Genomic DNA, 13,193 nt, shown 5'->3' with positions numbered 1-13,193 from the left:
CAGAGTGAGAAATCCCACATCCTCTAAACAGAGCGCTACAGCTCTCTTCTCTAAGTTATGTCTGTGGCCCTATTTCTACTTCAGAAGCAAGATAACAGCAGTTGAGATTGAGGTGTTTGAGATTATGATATTGATGGCTCTGAAATCTACCTTTATAGCAAACAACACCTTCTGGAGGGAGCCTTCCTAGTTTTCTGCCTAACATAATCTCCAGCACAAGTGATTAAGGTGCTTCTTCATAGTGCTTTCATAATATCCTATACAGATCTCTGATCCTGAATTTAGGATTGTATTTGAAGTATGAATTTTATGACCTTTTCCTCAAACAATGAGGTCCCTAACAGCAACAGCTTCATCTTATTCCTCTTTTATCCCTGGAAGTAGCACATGGTAGGCACTTGGTATTTCCCTGTGCCATCAGTCATAAAGTGCCCTGATTAAACTTCACAAGTAAAATACTGCAATAAATATTATGATTACTAAGATTTAAGCATTCCGGGTGCAATAAGGCCACAAGGAAAGGGAGTGGTCGAATTTACTTGGTGGCAGGTGTGTCAACAGGGACTTCATCAAGGAAGTGACAAGTTTAACTGGATCTTGAAAGATAAATAGTGCTGTTTAGTCCTTAGAAGAGAAGTAAAAGGGAGGCAAGAAGCACATTCTAGTCAGAAAGAGAAACAAAGAACAAAACAGAAGTCAGCCTGGGTTCACTTTTTTGTCATTTTTCTTTTTTCTATGGTGTTAGTAGAGGTTTTCTATAGTGTTCATAACAGTGCAAAATGACACATTTAAACCATATTCTATGCTTATTCTAATAACATTAACAAAACTATCTCCAAATAATCTCATGATGTGAAATAAAATGCAGATTGTATGCTTAAGTGACTACATACAGTTGAGAGGACAATACTAAAAGTATATTGAGCCCTCAGTGACATTAAGAGAAGATGCAAGTAAGAAAGGCCCTTTGGTCACACCCACACTTCAGTTCCCAGAAATTAGGATGCTTCGTTACAACATGCTGTTGGCTGTGGGTGATGCAGGGGTGCATACAACATAGTATGGTGAAACAATTTGTAAGAAAATAGTAATGAATTTGAGCACGGTGGTCACCTCCAAAGATGACTGCCATAACTCCTGCCCTTATGAAGCCACATGCTACTCTTCCCAATATGGGAAACTACTTACCCTTCCCTTGAATCAGAGCTGGATTTATGTCTTACTTCGTCCAATAGAGTATGATAGAGTAAGTGCTTAGCTCTCGACCGCACAGCTTACAAATGGAGAAGTTGAGAGTTGAACCAGATCAAATAGCCCTTTATCCAATGCTCATTCCATGACTCACCCTACCCTCAACTTAGAATCAGGTTTTAGCCACTATTATATCAAAAAGCACATTCAAAGTGCCATTAGTTATTCATTCATTCACATTTGCAACCAGCTCTCAAAGGAATATGAATTAAGTACCTACTTAGCAATCTAAAATGCTACTCCTCAACAACAGAAAGCATTCAAGATGTTTTATATTAAATATTTCTATTCCATAAAGAGTTTGTGTAATGAGGAGGAACCAGAGACACTAATGAAATAAACAGAGCAATATACACTTTTAATGCTAATGGGACCCAGCATGTTTACATTCTGATTGGAACCCCATTGATAAGGCCTCACTGAATATTACTTTGAAAATAATTACCAGTGACAAGAGAAAGCCTAGCTTGGTGTTGAGTACATACAAAGCTCTAAACAAGACCGCCTGCACGAATTTTATCTGCATTTGGGGCTAAATCCTTAAAGGGGCAGTATGATGCAACGTGATAGCTTGATATTCCCCACTTGACCAAGAAGGTAACAGAAAAATAGACTAAAAATAAAACATCAGAGATTTAAGTGAGACACAGTAATTATCAAATATTAAATACTTAAAAATGAAACTTTTCATAGTCTGATGGAAATCTAATCTTATTAATGCACTATTATCATTAACATACATAATATGTTGAGAGGCAATATAGTATGATGACCTCTCTTTTTGATGTGTGGTTTTTTCTCTGCTCTCTGTACAGTCTTACTAGTAAGGTGCTCCCTTCACTTCTTATTATTACTTTCTGGGATTGCAAGTTTCTCTAACAATATACTTAGATTCCTTAAGGCTCCTTAACAGTCCTTTATAATTGTGGAGATATCCTGGATATTCATAACAAAATGAAAATTCACAGCACAGCACTCCCAGCAGTGACTCTAGTAGCTAACCATCTCTTTTCTTGGCAGCTTCACACTTAGACTAACATCTGCAGATCTGAGACTTGTCCTGCTGTAAAGAGACTTCTAATCCAGCCTAATTTGGGAAGTCATCCCAGGTGAACAAAATTAACTAATCTTTTTTTTTTTTTTTTTTTAATAAATTTTATTGTTATATTCCCCATACAATTGCAGCCCCCCCATTCTGACCCCAATCCCTCCCCTCCCACCCCCGCCCCCTAAAAGTGTCTCTGGTTCATAGTTTTTTGTTGATTTTGATTTTCACTTTCTTATAGTTATTCATTTTCCTGGTCCCTTATTTAAGTTTTCTAGATTCCTGCTATGAGTGAGACCATCCGGTATTTTTCTTTTTCTTTTTGGCTTATTTCGCTGAGCATGATCCCTTCCAGCGCCATCCATGTTGCTGCAAATTGCATGTGTTTATCTTTTTTGAATGCTGAGTAATATTCCATGGTATATATGTACCACATCTTCTTGATCCAGTCATCTATTTTTGGGCATTTGGGTTGTTTCCAAAGCTTAGCTATTGTAAACAGTGCTGCTATAAACATAGGGGTGCAGGTGTTCTTTGGAATTGATGTTTCTGTGTCCTTTGGGTAAATACCTAGGAGTGGAATTGCTGGATCATATGGAAGCTCTATGTTTAGTAGGTCCAGAAATCTCCATACAGCTTTCCACAGTGGTTGGACCAGTTTGCACTCCCACCAACAGTGCAGAAGAGTTCCTTTTTCTCCACACCCTCGCCAACATTTGTTGTTGCTAGTTTTTTTAATATGTGCCATTCTCACTGGTGTAAGATGGTATCTCATGGTAGTTTTGATTTGCATTTCCCTGATGACAAGTGATGTTGAACATTTTTTCATATGCCTGTTGGCCATTTGCATTTCCTCTTCAGAGAAGTTTCTTTTAAGCTCTTCTGCCCATTTTTTGACTGGATTATTTTCTTTGTTGTTGTTGAGTCTCATCAGCTCTTTGCAGATTTTTGTGATCAGTCCTTTATCATTAGTGTTGGGTGCAAAAATGTTCTCCCAGTTGGTGGGGTTTCTCTTTGTTTTTGTTATTGTCTCTTTTGCTGTGCAAAAGCTCTTTAATTTGATGTAGTCCCAGCTGTTTATCTTTGCCTTCACTATCACTGCTTTGGGTGATGTGTCTGTAAAGATGTCTTTGATGTGCAAATCACGTAGTGTTTCGCCTATATTTCCTTCTATATATTTTATGGTTTCAGGTCTTATGTCTAGTTCTTTAATCCATTTTGAGTTGATTTTTGTGTATGGTGTGAGGTGGTGGTCAAGCTTCATTCTTTTGCATGTAGCGACCCAGTTTTCCCAGCACCATTTATTGAACAAACTTTCTTTGCTCCAATGCATATTCTTTGCTCCTTTGTCAAAGATTAGTTGACCATAAATCTGTGGGTTATTTCTGGATTTTCTATTCGATTCCATTGGTCTGTATGTCTGTTCTTGTTCCAATACCATGCAGTTTTGATGATTATGGCTTTGTAGTATAGTTTGAAGTCTGGGAGTCTGATGCCTCCATTCCCTTCTTTTTTTTTCAGGAGAGCTTTGGCTATTCGGGGTTTTTGGTGATTCCATATGAATTTCATCAATAATTGTTCTATTTCTTTGAAGAATGACATTGAAATTTTGATTGGAATAGCATTGAATCTGTATATTGCTTTTGGTAGGATGGCCATTTTAATAATGTTTATTCTTCCAATCCATGAGCAGGGGATGTCTCTCCATTTCTTTGTGTCTTCTTCTATTTCTTTTAACAGTGTTTTATAGTTTTCTTTGTATAGGTCCTTTACCTCTTTTGTTAGATTTATTCCCAAATATTTGATTTTTTTTTGTTTCAATAACAAAAGGGATGGTCTTTTTGATTTCTTCTTCTTCAGATTTATTGTTTGTGTATAGGAAGGCTACTGACTTTTGCGTGTTGATTTTGTATCCTGCCACTTTACTGAACTGATTGATGAGTTGAATTAGCTTTTCTGTGGAGTTTTTGGGGTTCTCTATGTATAATATCATATCGTCTGCAAATAGTGATAGTTTGACTTCTTCTTTTCCTATTTGGATTCCTTGGATGTCTTTCTCTTGTCTTATTGCCCTGGCTAGGACTTCCAGTATTATATTGAAAAGCAATGGTGAGAGTGGACATCCTTGTCTTGTTCCAGATCTTAATGGAATTGCTTTCAGCTTTTCACCATTGAGAATGATACTGGCTGTTGGCTTGTCATAGATGGCCTTTATGATGTTGAGGTATGTTCCTTGTATCCCAAGAATTTCAAGGGCTTTTATCATGAATGGGTGTTGCACTTTGTCGAAAGCTTTCTCAGCATCTATTGATATTATCATATGGTTTTTATATTTCTTTTTGTTGATGTGTTGGATAACGTTGATTGATTTTCGGATGTTAAACCATCCTTGTGCCCCTGGAATGAATCCAACTTGGTCGTGGTGAATTATCTTATGGATACATTGTTGGATTCTGATAGCTAAAATTTTATTGAGGATTTTTGCATCAGTGTTCATTAGGGAGATTGGCCTGTAGTTTTCCTTTTTTGTGTTGTCCTTGTTCGGTTTTGGTATTAGTGTAATGTTGGCTTCATAAAACGTGTTTGGTATTGTCCCTTCCTTCTCATTTTTTGGAAGAGTTTGTGAAGGATAGGCACTAATTCGTCTCTGAATGTTTGGTAGAATTCATTTGTAAATCCATCAGGTCCTGGGCTTTTGTTTTTGGGGAGGTTTTTGATTACCATTTCAATTTCGCTAATTGTAATTGGTCTGTTTAGGTGTTCTATTTCTTCTTTATCTAGCTTTGGGTGATTGTAGAGTTGTAGGAATTTGTCCATCTCCTCTAGATTGTTAAACTTGTTTCCATATAACTGTTCATAGTAGTTACTGATTATTCTTTTGATTTCTGCTGTGTCCGTTGTGATTTCTCCTCTTTCATTTATGATTCTGTGTATTTGTGCTTTCTCCCTTTTTTCCTTTGTGAGCCTGGCTAGGGGTTTGTCTATTTTATTTATTTTTTCAAAGAACCAGCTCTTGGTTTCATTGATCTTTTGGATTGTTTTTTTAGTTTCAATTTCATTTATTTCTGCTTTGGTTTTTATTATTTCTTTTCTTCTACTGGTTCTGGGGTTTTTTTGTTGTTCTTTTTCTAGATCTTTGAGCTTCGAGATTAGGTTGTTTCTTTGAGTTCTTTCTTGTTTTTTGATGTGAGCTTCTATTGCTATATATTTTCCTCTTATTACTGCTTTTGCTGCATCCCATACATTTAGGATATTGGTGTCCTCCTTGTCATTCAATTCAAAGAATTTTTTAATTTCTTCTTTGATCTCCTCGTTAGTCCAGTGGTCTTCCAGTAGTGTGGCTTTTAATCTCCATGAGGTAGGATAGTACCTTGCCTTCTTTTTATGATTTATTTCTAGTTTGATGCCTTCGTGGTCAGAAAAGATGGTTGGTATGATTTCAATCTTGGTGTATCTGTTGATGTTTGTCTTGTGCCCCAGTATGTGATCGATCCTGGAGAATGATCCGTGTGCGCTTGAGAAAAATGTGTACTCCGTTTTTTTTGGGTTTAGTGTTCTATAGATGTCTGTTAAGCCCAAATGCTCTAGGTCCTTATTTAGAGCTTTAGTTTATTTACTTATTTTTTGTCTTGTTGATCTATCCATTGTTGATAGTGGTGTGTTGAAGTCTCCCACTACATATGTGTTTTCTCTGATGTCTGTTTTCAGAGAGGACAACAGTTGTCTGATATATTTTGGTGCTCTTTCGTTTGGTGAGTATATGTTAATGAGTGTTATTTCTTCTTGAAGTATTGTCCCCTTAATCATAATGTAGTGACCATTGGGGTCTCTTTTTATCTTTTTGAGTTTGAAGTCTGTTTTATCTGATATAAGTATAGCTGTTCCTGCTTTCTTTTTTGGCCCATTTGCTTGTAGGATTGTTTTCCATCCTTTGACTTTGAGCCTATTTTTATCTTTTGTAGCTAAATGTGTTTCCTGGAGACAGCAAAAGGTTGGGTTTTGTTTCTTAATCCAGGCTGCAACTCTGTGTCTTTTTATTGAAGAGTTTAGTCCATTTACATTTAGAGTTAATATTGATATGTTAGCATCTGTATTTGCCATTATGTTTGTCTTTCCTTTGATTTTATTTATTTATTCTTTTAATAACTTTTTTTTTTTTTGGTCTTCTTTCATTGTTATTCGTCCCTCTGAGGTTCTGGCTTTAGGATTCCTTGTAGTATTTTTTGGAGTGGGGGTTTAGTCGCAATGAAATTCCGGAGTTTCTCTTTGTCTGGGAAGGTCCATATTCTTTCTTCATGGAGGAAAGAGAGCTTTGCGGGATAGAGTATTCTTGGTTGGCATCTGTTTTCTTGGAGTCTGTTGACTATGTCCCTCCACTCTCTCCTTGCCCGTAGTGTTTCTTCAGAGAAGTCTGATGTCAGCCTGATTGGTTTTCCTTTGAATGTTATCTGTTTCTTCCCTCTTGTCAGCTTCATTATTTTTTCCTTGTCCTGGATTCTTGGGAGCTTTACTATTATGTGTCTTGCTGTGTTTTCCTTTCGTCGTGGAAGTTTGGTGTTCTTCTTGCTTCTTGTATATCAATTTTCAGCTCCTTCTTCTCATTTGGGAAGTTCTCTTCAATTATATCCATGAATATTTTCTCTGTTCCTACATCTCTCTCCTCTCCTTCTGGAATTCCTATAACTCTTATATTTCCTTTCCTCATGGAGTCAGATAGTTCCCGAAGTCTTTCTTCATTCTTTTTCCTTCGTACTTCTCTTTCCTTTTCTGTTTTGGTTCTTTTTATTTCTGTGTCTTCAAGATTACTTATTCGTTCTTCCATTTCATCTATTCTGCTTTCATTGCTTTTCCCAGAGTTCTTTAGTTCCTCCATTAATTCTTTGATCTCCTGCATTTCTCTTACTTCCCTCTTTAGGGACTCAATTTCCTTCTTCTGATCTATCACTTTTTAATCATGGCAATTTAAATTCTCTTTCTGGAAGGCTCAGAAGTTCTTCCAAGTTGCTGTCGTTGCAATCTGGGGAGTGGTTTTCTTTTTGTGGTGTGCTTCTTTCCTGAGGAGTTTTTAGGTTGCGTGTGGTTCTTCTACTCCCTACTGTCTGTTTTCTAATTTGTCGTATGCGTTGGGACACTGTGTTGCTCGGACTGACTGACATCTTGGGTGAACTTCTCCGCTCCCCTCTGGCTCTTCCAGGAGCCATCTCTGTCTTCTGGGGGAGCTTTCTGCTGGTTTTAGGCAGTTTTTACTGAAGAAATGTCCCTGTTCTCAAATGGCGAAGCGGGATGCAGTCCCTGCGCCTCCGGTTTCAGGCACACTCTTCTGCGCACCCAGTCTGCCCCAGACGTGGGTGCCTGCTCCCTCTGTGGGCTCAGACTGCTGGTCGGAAGGGGCCTGGCGTGGAATAACTTCCCGGCTGGCCACTGGGTCCTCCAGAAACCTTCTGCCCTTTTCAAGCAGTCTTAAGAAATGTCCTGTTTTATAGGGTGTTAGTGACTTTTTTTTTCCTGGTCGCTAGGTGGCGCCAGAGATCTCTCCTATTGTCCTTGGGGGGCTGTTTTTTCGCCTCCCCACCCCGTGGGACAGAGAACAGAGCGGGAATGGTAGGGTACACCTCAACAGCTTTGGGGTGCTGTGTCTGCCTTGTGCCCCACCGTCGTGGAGAACCCACGCCCCGAATTTTCGTGCCCCGGGTCTCAGTTCAAAGCCCTCAGTTCCAGGACGCGGGCTGTAGCCCAGTTCAGTGGCGCGGGAATGGCGCCTTTTGCACCGCTCCCGTGCCTGGGCGCCTGGTTTCTGCTTACTCAGGGAGGGACCTTCACCTCAGTGAGGACCTCCGAGCGTCTCCCCGCAAGCCTAGGTCGTCTCCCCGCAAGCCTAGGTCGCAGGCGCGGGGACCTGGGCAGCCGCGATCCAGGTCTGCACTTGCTTTTCAAGCTCCCGGAGCGCGCCGTGTTTCCGCGCCAGCTTACCGGCAGCCCGGGCTGTGTGCGCGTCTCCCGGGGGTCTTTGTTCTTCTCTAATGGCGCCCGGAGCCGTTCGCTCACCGCCGCGGCGGATCCTGCAGGGTTCGCCTCAGCTCCCGTTCACGGGGTGTGGTGGCTGCAATAGTTCCTTTCCACTCACAGTCCCGCTTGCTGCGTTCGTTTGTTCTTGTGGGTCGTTTTGGTTTGTTGTTTCCTCCTCTCTGCGGGTCGGAGAGTGCCGCCTCTGTGGGCGGGGGAGGGGAGCAGGGTTCTGCGCTTCCCTCCCTTCTAGTCCTCTTTTATGGCCAGTTTCTTCTTCGGGCAGTTCGCTGGCGTCACCCGTTTATCTTCCGTGTCCCAGTTCTCACTGGGACCTGCCGCTTTTCCTCCCTATTCACTTTTTTTAATGGGAGATCTTACTCACAGCGTCTCCTTGCCGCCATGTTGCTCCGCCCCCTTTCAAAATTAACTAATCTTAGCGTGTTATTTCTACCAGATAAAAGAAATCCCAGTTCATTTCGTAACTCGACAAGGAATTTCTCATAATGAAGTGGACTTAGGCGAAAAGTACTGAGAAACAGTTATATGACAATTTGAATACTATTTTAAATTATCCACAGGATTTTGCAGATTCAATGCATAATATAAAAGAGCATCCCTGTGGAGTTCATTCAGGATGTCTGAAAGCAGTGATTATATCCAGTCCTTGTGAAAAATTAAAAGAATGGCCCCAAATCAGTTTGATTTTCAGAGTTATTTTAAATAAATTAGCAGCAGTGGTTCTATGCTATGAGAAAGGGTGAGAGTCAAGTATCAAAATTTTTCAAAGCTCCACCCATTAATAACAATATACTACAGGGCTAAGAATCACTGGATTAAAGTAAACCTCAACTAATCCATCCCACAAGATTCTCTGATTTCTCCAGAGATGCCACAAAATTCTAATGGATTGTTTGTTTATTTAAATAAATTCATTGTTAAGACTATAAACAGGGCCTCCCTGGTGGCACAAGGGCTAAGACACAATGTATGAAGCTATCCACAGCCACTGCAGCACGTGTTCGATTCCCGGCCAGCCAGGGAGCAACCCACATGGTGCAGCAGACTTCTCTTGACTCGCCTGCTGCTCCCCTTAGCAGTGTATTTCAGTCAATCTGCCTGTTCTGTTCCCCACTGTCTCTGGTGAGTCCTCTCACCCTCCGCACCTCTGGCCTATACCCCAGTTCTTGTATGCAAAAATAAATAAATCTTTAATTACACTTGACACTAAAACAGTAGAAGCAGTTAGGACAGAAGAGATGAGCACATTGGGGCAGTATGATTCAAATCCTATTGAAATTATTTGTTAACCCACATGACAAATATATGATAAAGTTTTATCTCTATTTTATAAATGAGGAAACAAACATTCGGAGACTTTATATAACTTTATATAACTTAACATGGCAGATCAATAAGCAGTGAAATTGGAATAGACACACAATCTGCTAGTGTCAAAGACAACATAGCTTCCATTACTCCAATAATAGAATGCTGTAATTCCAGAATAAGAGTTGGGCAGTCAATAAATTTCTACTGATTGACTGTTGACAAGCCAAAATCTGCTTTTCAAAATTGCATTTGATAAGCAAATTATGTTAGATCGCTCTTACTACGTACGTTAGAGTATGAGGATGCTAGCTAATTAGACCTCATCATTTCTCACCCCAACTACTGTGATTGCCTTTTAATGCTTCTCCATTTCTCTACATACTCTCCATCTTAATGCCCTGTGCTATCAAAACTTCCATGCACTTCACACAGTATCTATCTCCATTGGTTTGAATCAACACCTTCTACAACTCCTACAACACAAGATATTCTCTGGTCTCCACATTATACTATTTCTTTCCAATTATGTGTTTTATCGATGATGTTACCCAATATAGAACACCCCTTTTTTTCCCCTATTCCTTCCCACCTCCTCTCCCTTCCCAGTTCTGCTTAGCCCTTCACTGTCTGCAAAACTGTTCAACTTCCTTTTCTCTATGAAGTCTTTCCAAACTCCCACATTTTGCAAAAGCAGTTAGTTGCCTTTCTTCCCTCCAATGATGTTTATTGAGTAAAGTTGATTTAGGTCATTGTATTTGTTTTAGGAGTTATAGGTTCAAATCTCTACAAATGTCTTTTCATACCATGCTCACAACCAAAGCCTCAATAATCCTTCACCAGATTCCAAGAGGTCCCCTACCATCTCACTACTTTCCCCTACTAGTTGCCTCAGTTTTTCAGGCAGAGGTGAAGGGTTTATTATTGGTTTGGTTTTTTTCTGACCCTTTTTTTGGTTTCTCTAATCCACAAATAAATAAAACCATTCAATATTTATCTTTCTCCTCCTGATTAATTTTGCTTATCACTGTCCCTTCTAATTCCACCCAAGTTGTCACAGAAGTCAAGAGTTCATCTTTTCTTATATAACCAAGTAGTGTTCTATTGTGTGTGTGTATATATATATAAATATAAATATAAATATGTGTGTATATATGTGTATGTATGTGTATGCGTGTGTGCGTGTGTGTGTGTATATATCCCACATTTTTCTAATATACTTCTCTGTCCTTGGGCATTGAGGTTTGTCCATAACTGGGTTACTGTAAATAGGGTTGCAATATGAGTGCTATTCTGAAGCATTTATACCATAATTACCTCCTGCCTGTCTAAGCTTCACAAGACAGTGGCTATATTTTATTTAATGAATCCCAATGACATAGCAGGAGTTAGGTTCATAGTAGGTACTCAAAAATAACTGCTTGTTGACTAATTCACAGAACCAGATTTTAATCTTTAAAAATTATATAATGAAAAAAACAATTTAGAAATTTTCTAAGTTTGACCCTAAAATGAAAATCCTGGATCTTCTGAGAACAATTCAAATACTTCCCAGCAAAGATAACTGAACTACATTTTTTCCTATGCTGCATACTTTGAAGGCCAAAGTCCTATTCTTACAAGGCACCTCTGAGCCACAATACAGCTGAAAGAACTCCTTCTTTATAGAAAGCTTCATAAAAGTTTAATTTGCATTTTCAAGACTATCTCCATTTCATATTTTTAAGCTCTGATGTTTGTCTTGCTTGAGATTTGCCCCAGCTTGAGGCTGCTTTCCTTCTGTCACAGGAGCCTGATGGGAAACTGGTGTTCCTGACTAGCAAGTACATCCAAGCCCAACCATATTTGGAATTGATGGAAACCTTGTGCACTTGTGATGACTGAGAATATGGCTCCTGCTGTATTCAGGAGCTTACTAAGAAGAAACTTGTGTTTCTTGGTTACCTGAAAATAGAGATCTGTTTTTATATATCTACTGAAAGGAATCTTTTGTCTACTTGGCTACCAAAAATAGCTAAGCCTATCTCCTTTTGCAAAACAATGAAATGTAATTCACTCTTACTCTCCTTTCCTTTGTATTACTGCTTTGGTACTAAATGATAATTATAAGGAACCAAACCAAAATTTCTTTATGGATAGAGATAGATATAACCAACAATAAACATCAAATGGTAAGACTCCAACTAGTGATCACAAAGAGATATGTAGACACATTCTGGTTGGGCGATAATGTGATATTAGTAAATTAGATATAGATCTGTTTATAAAATTCTGGAATAAGAAATTAAGATAAGTTCTCTTCAATATTAAAAATGCAATTTTAGGAAAAATAAAAAAGTTTGTATGTTTTGAGAAATTATAGTAGAGTTTGACAAATTCATAGTTTCAAGAAAGTTTTAGGTAACTTTGTGGGTTCACTAGTCAGACATGTTACAAAAGAAAAATGTAGGGATATTTATGCTTCTGAGGTCTAGCACACTGGGCAATTGTGTCCCTTTACTGAATTCCCTTTATAAGTATGTAAGAAACTTCAACTCCACTCAGACTTACGTTTACATCAATGTTTATATATTCCCAGTGAAATTCGTCAAAGTACCTCTGTTGAAAGTCAAATGCAGATAAAGCATTAAGAGCTCAAGTATGAAATCACGATATAATAAAGGAAACTTTCAATAAAGTCTGAGAATCATTTGGAGTCAATACAGAAAGCATTACTTTCACTGCACAAAGATAATCATCTCAAAAAATAAGTAACAAATGTCCAAAATGTTTACCCATTTTCCAGAGAAGACTTTTCACCTGATGTGTAACAATCTCAAGGTTATTTCTTTAAATAAAGAGTGGTTATGAAATAACAGTATCAGCTTCATCTGAAAAATGAGAAATGCAAATTCCTGGGCTCCACTCCAAGCTCAGTGAATTGGAAACTCTGAGCCCGGAGACCACAACCATGATTTACCTAGACGTCAACATAATGTGTAAGAATCGGTGGTCTAGACCTATGCTGTCCAATAAGGTAATTACCAATAAGGTAATTACTATCTGGCATTTGAAATGTGACTCATCCAAACTGAAACAGACTCATAAATGTAAAATACACATCAGATCTCAGAACTTAGTAAAGACAAAAAAAATTTCATTAATGATATCATAGTAATCATGAATTGAAATAATAATGATCTGGATATATCAGCTTATACAAAATTTATTATTGAAATCAGTTTAATCAGTTTCTTTTTTATTTTTTTACTCAGGCTATAAGAAAGTTTAAAATTATATATGAGTTACATTTTATTTCTGCAGAACAACAGTGTCCTAGACCAAACTTTTAAAATATAAAAAAAAAAAACTCTACTCCAATTCTTCTATGCAAAAATAAACAAATAAATATTTTTTTTAAAAAATAGATGATTTCTGCTTAAGTATTTTCAGCAGCAAAGGAGCCACATATCACCTATTTCTTTCCTGAGCACATCTTTCATGTATTAAGGCCTACTTTGTTAAAACTTTCAGTCATGGGTTTCCCTGGTGGTGCAAGGGGTTAAGCACTGCACTATAAAGCAAT

Source organism: Talpa occidentalis, unplaced genomic scaffold (assembly GCF_014898055.3).
Source record: "Talpa occidentalis isolate TD23 unplaced genomic scaffold, MPIMG_talOcc4v2.1, whole genome shotgun sequence".
In the NCBI taxonomy this organism is placed as follows: Eukaryota; Metazoa; Chordata; class Mammalia; order Eulipotyphla; family Talpidae; genus Talpa; species Talpa occidentalis.
This window is presented reverse-complemented; position numbering follows the sequence as displayed.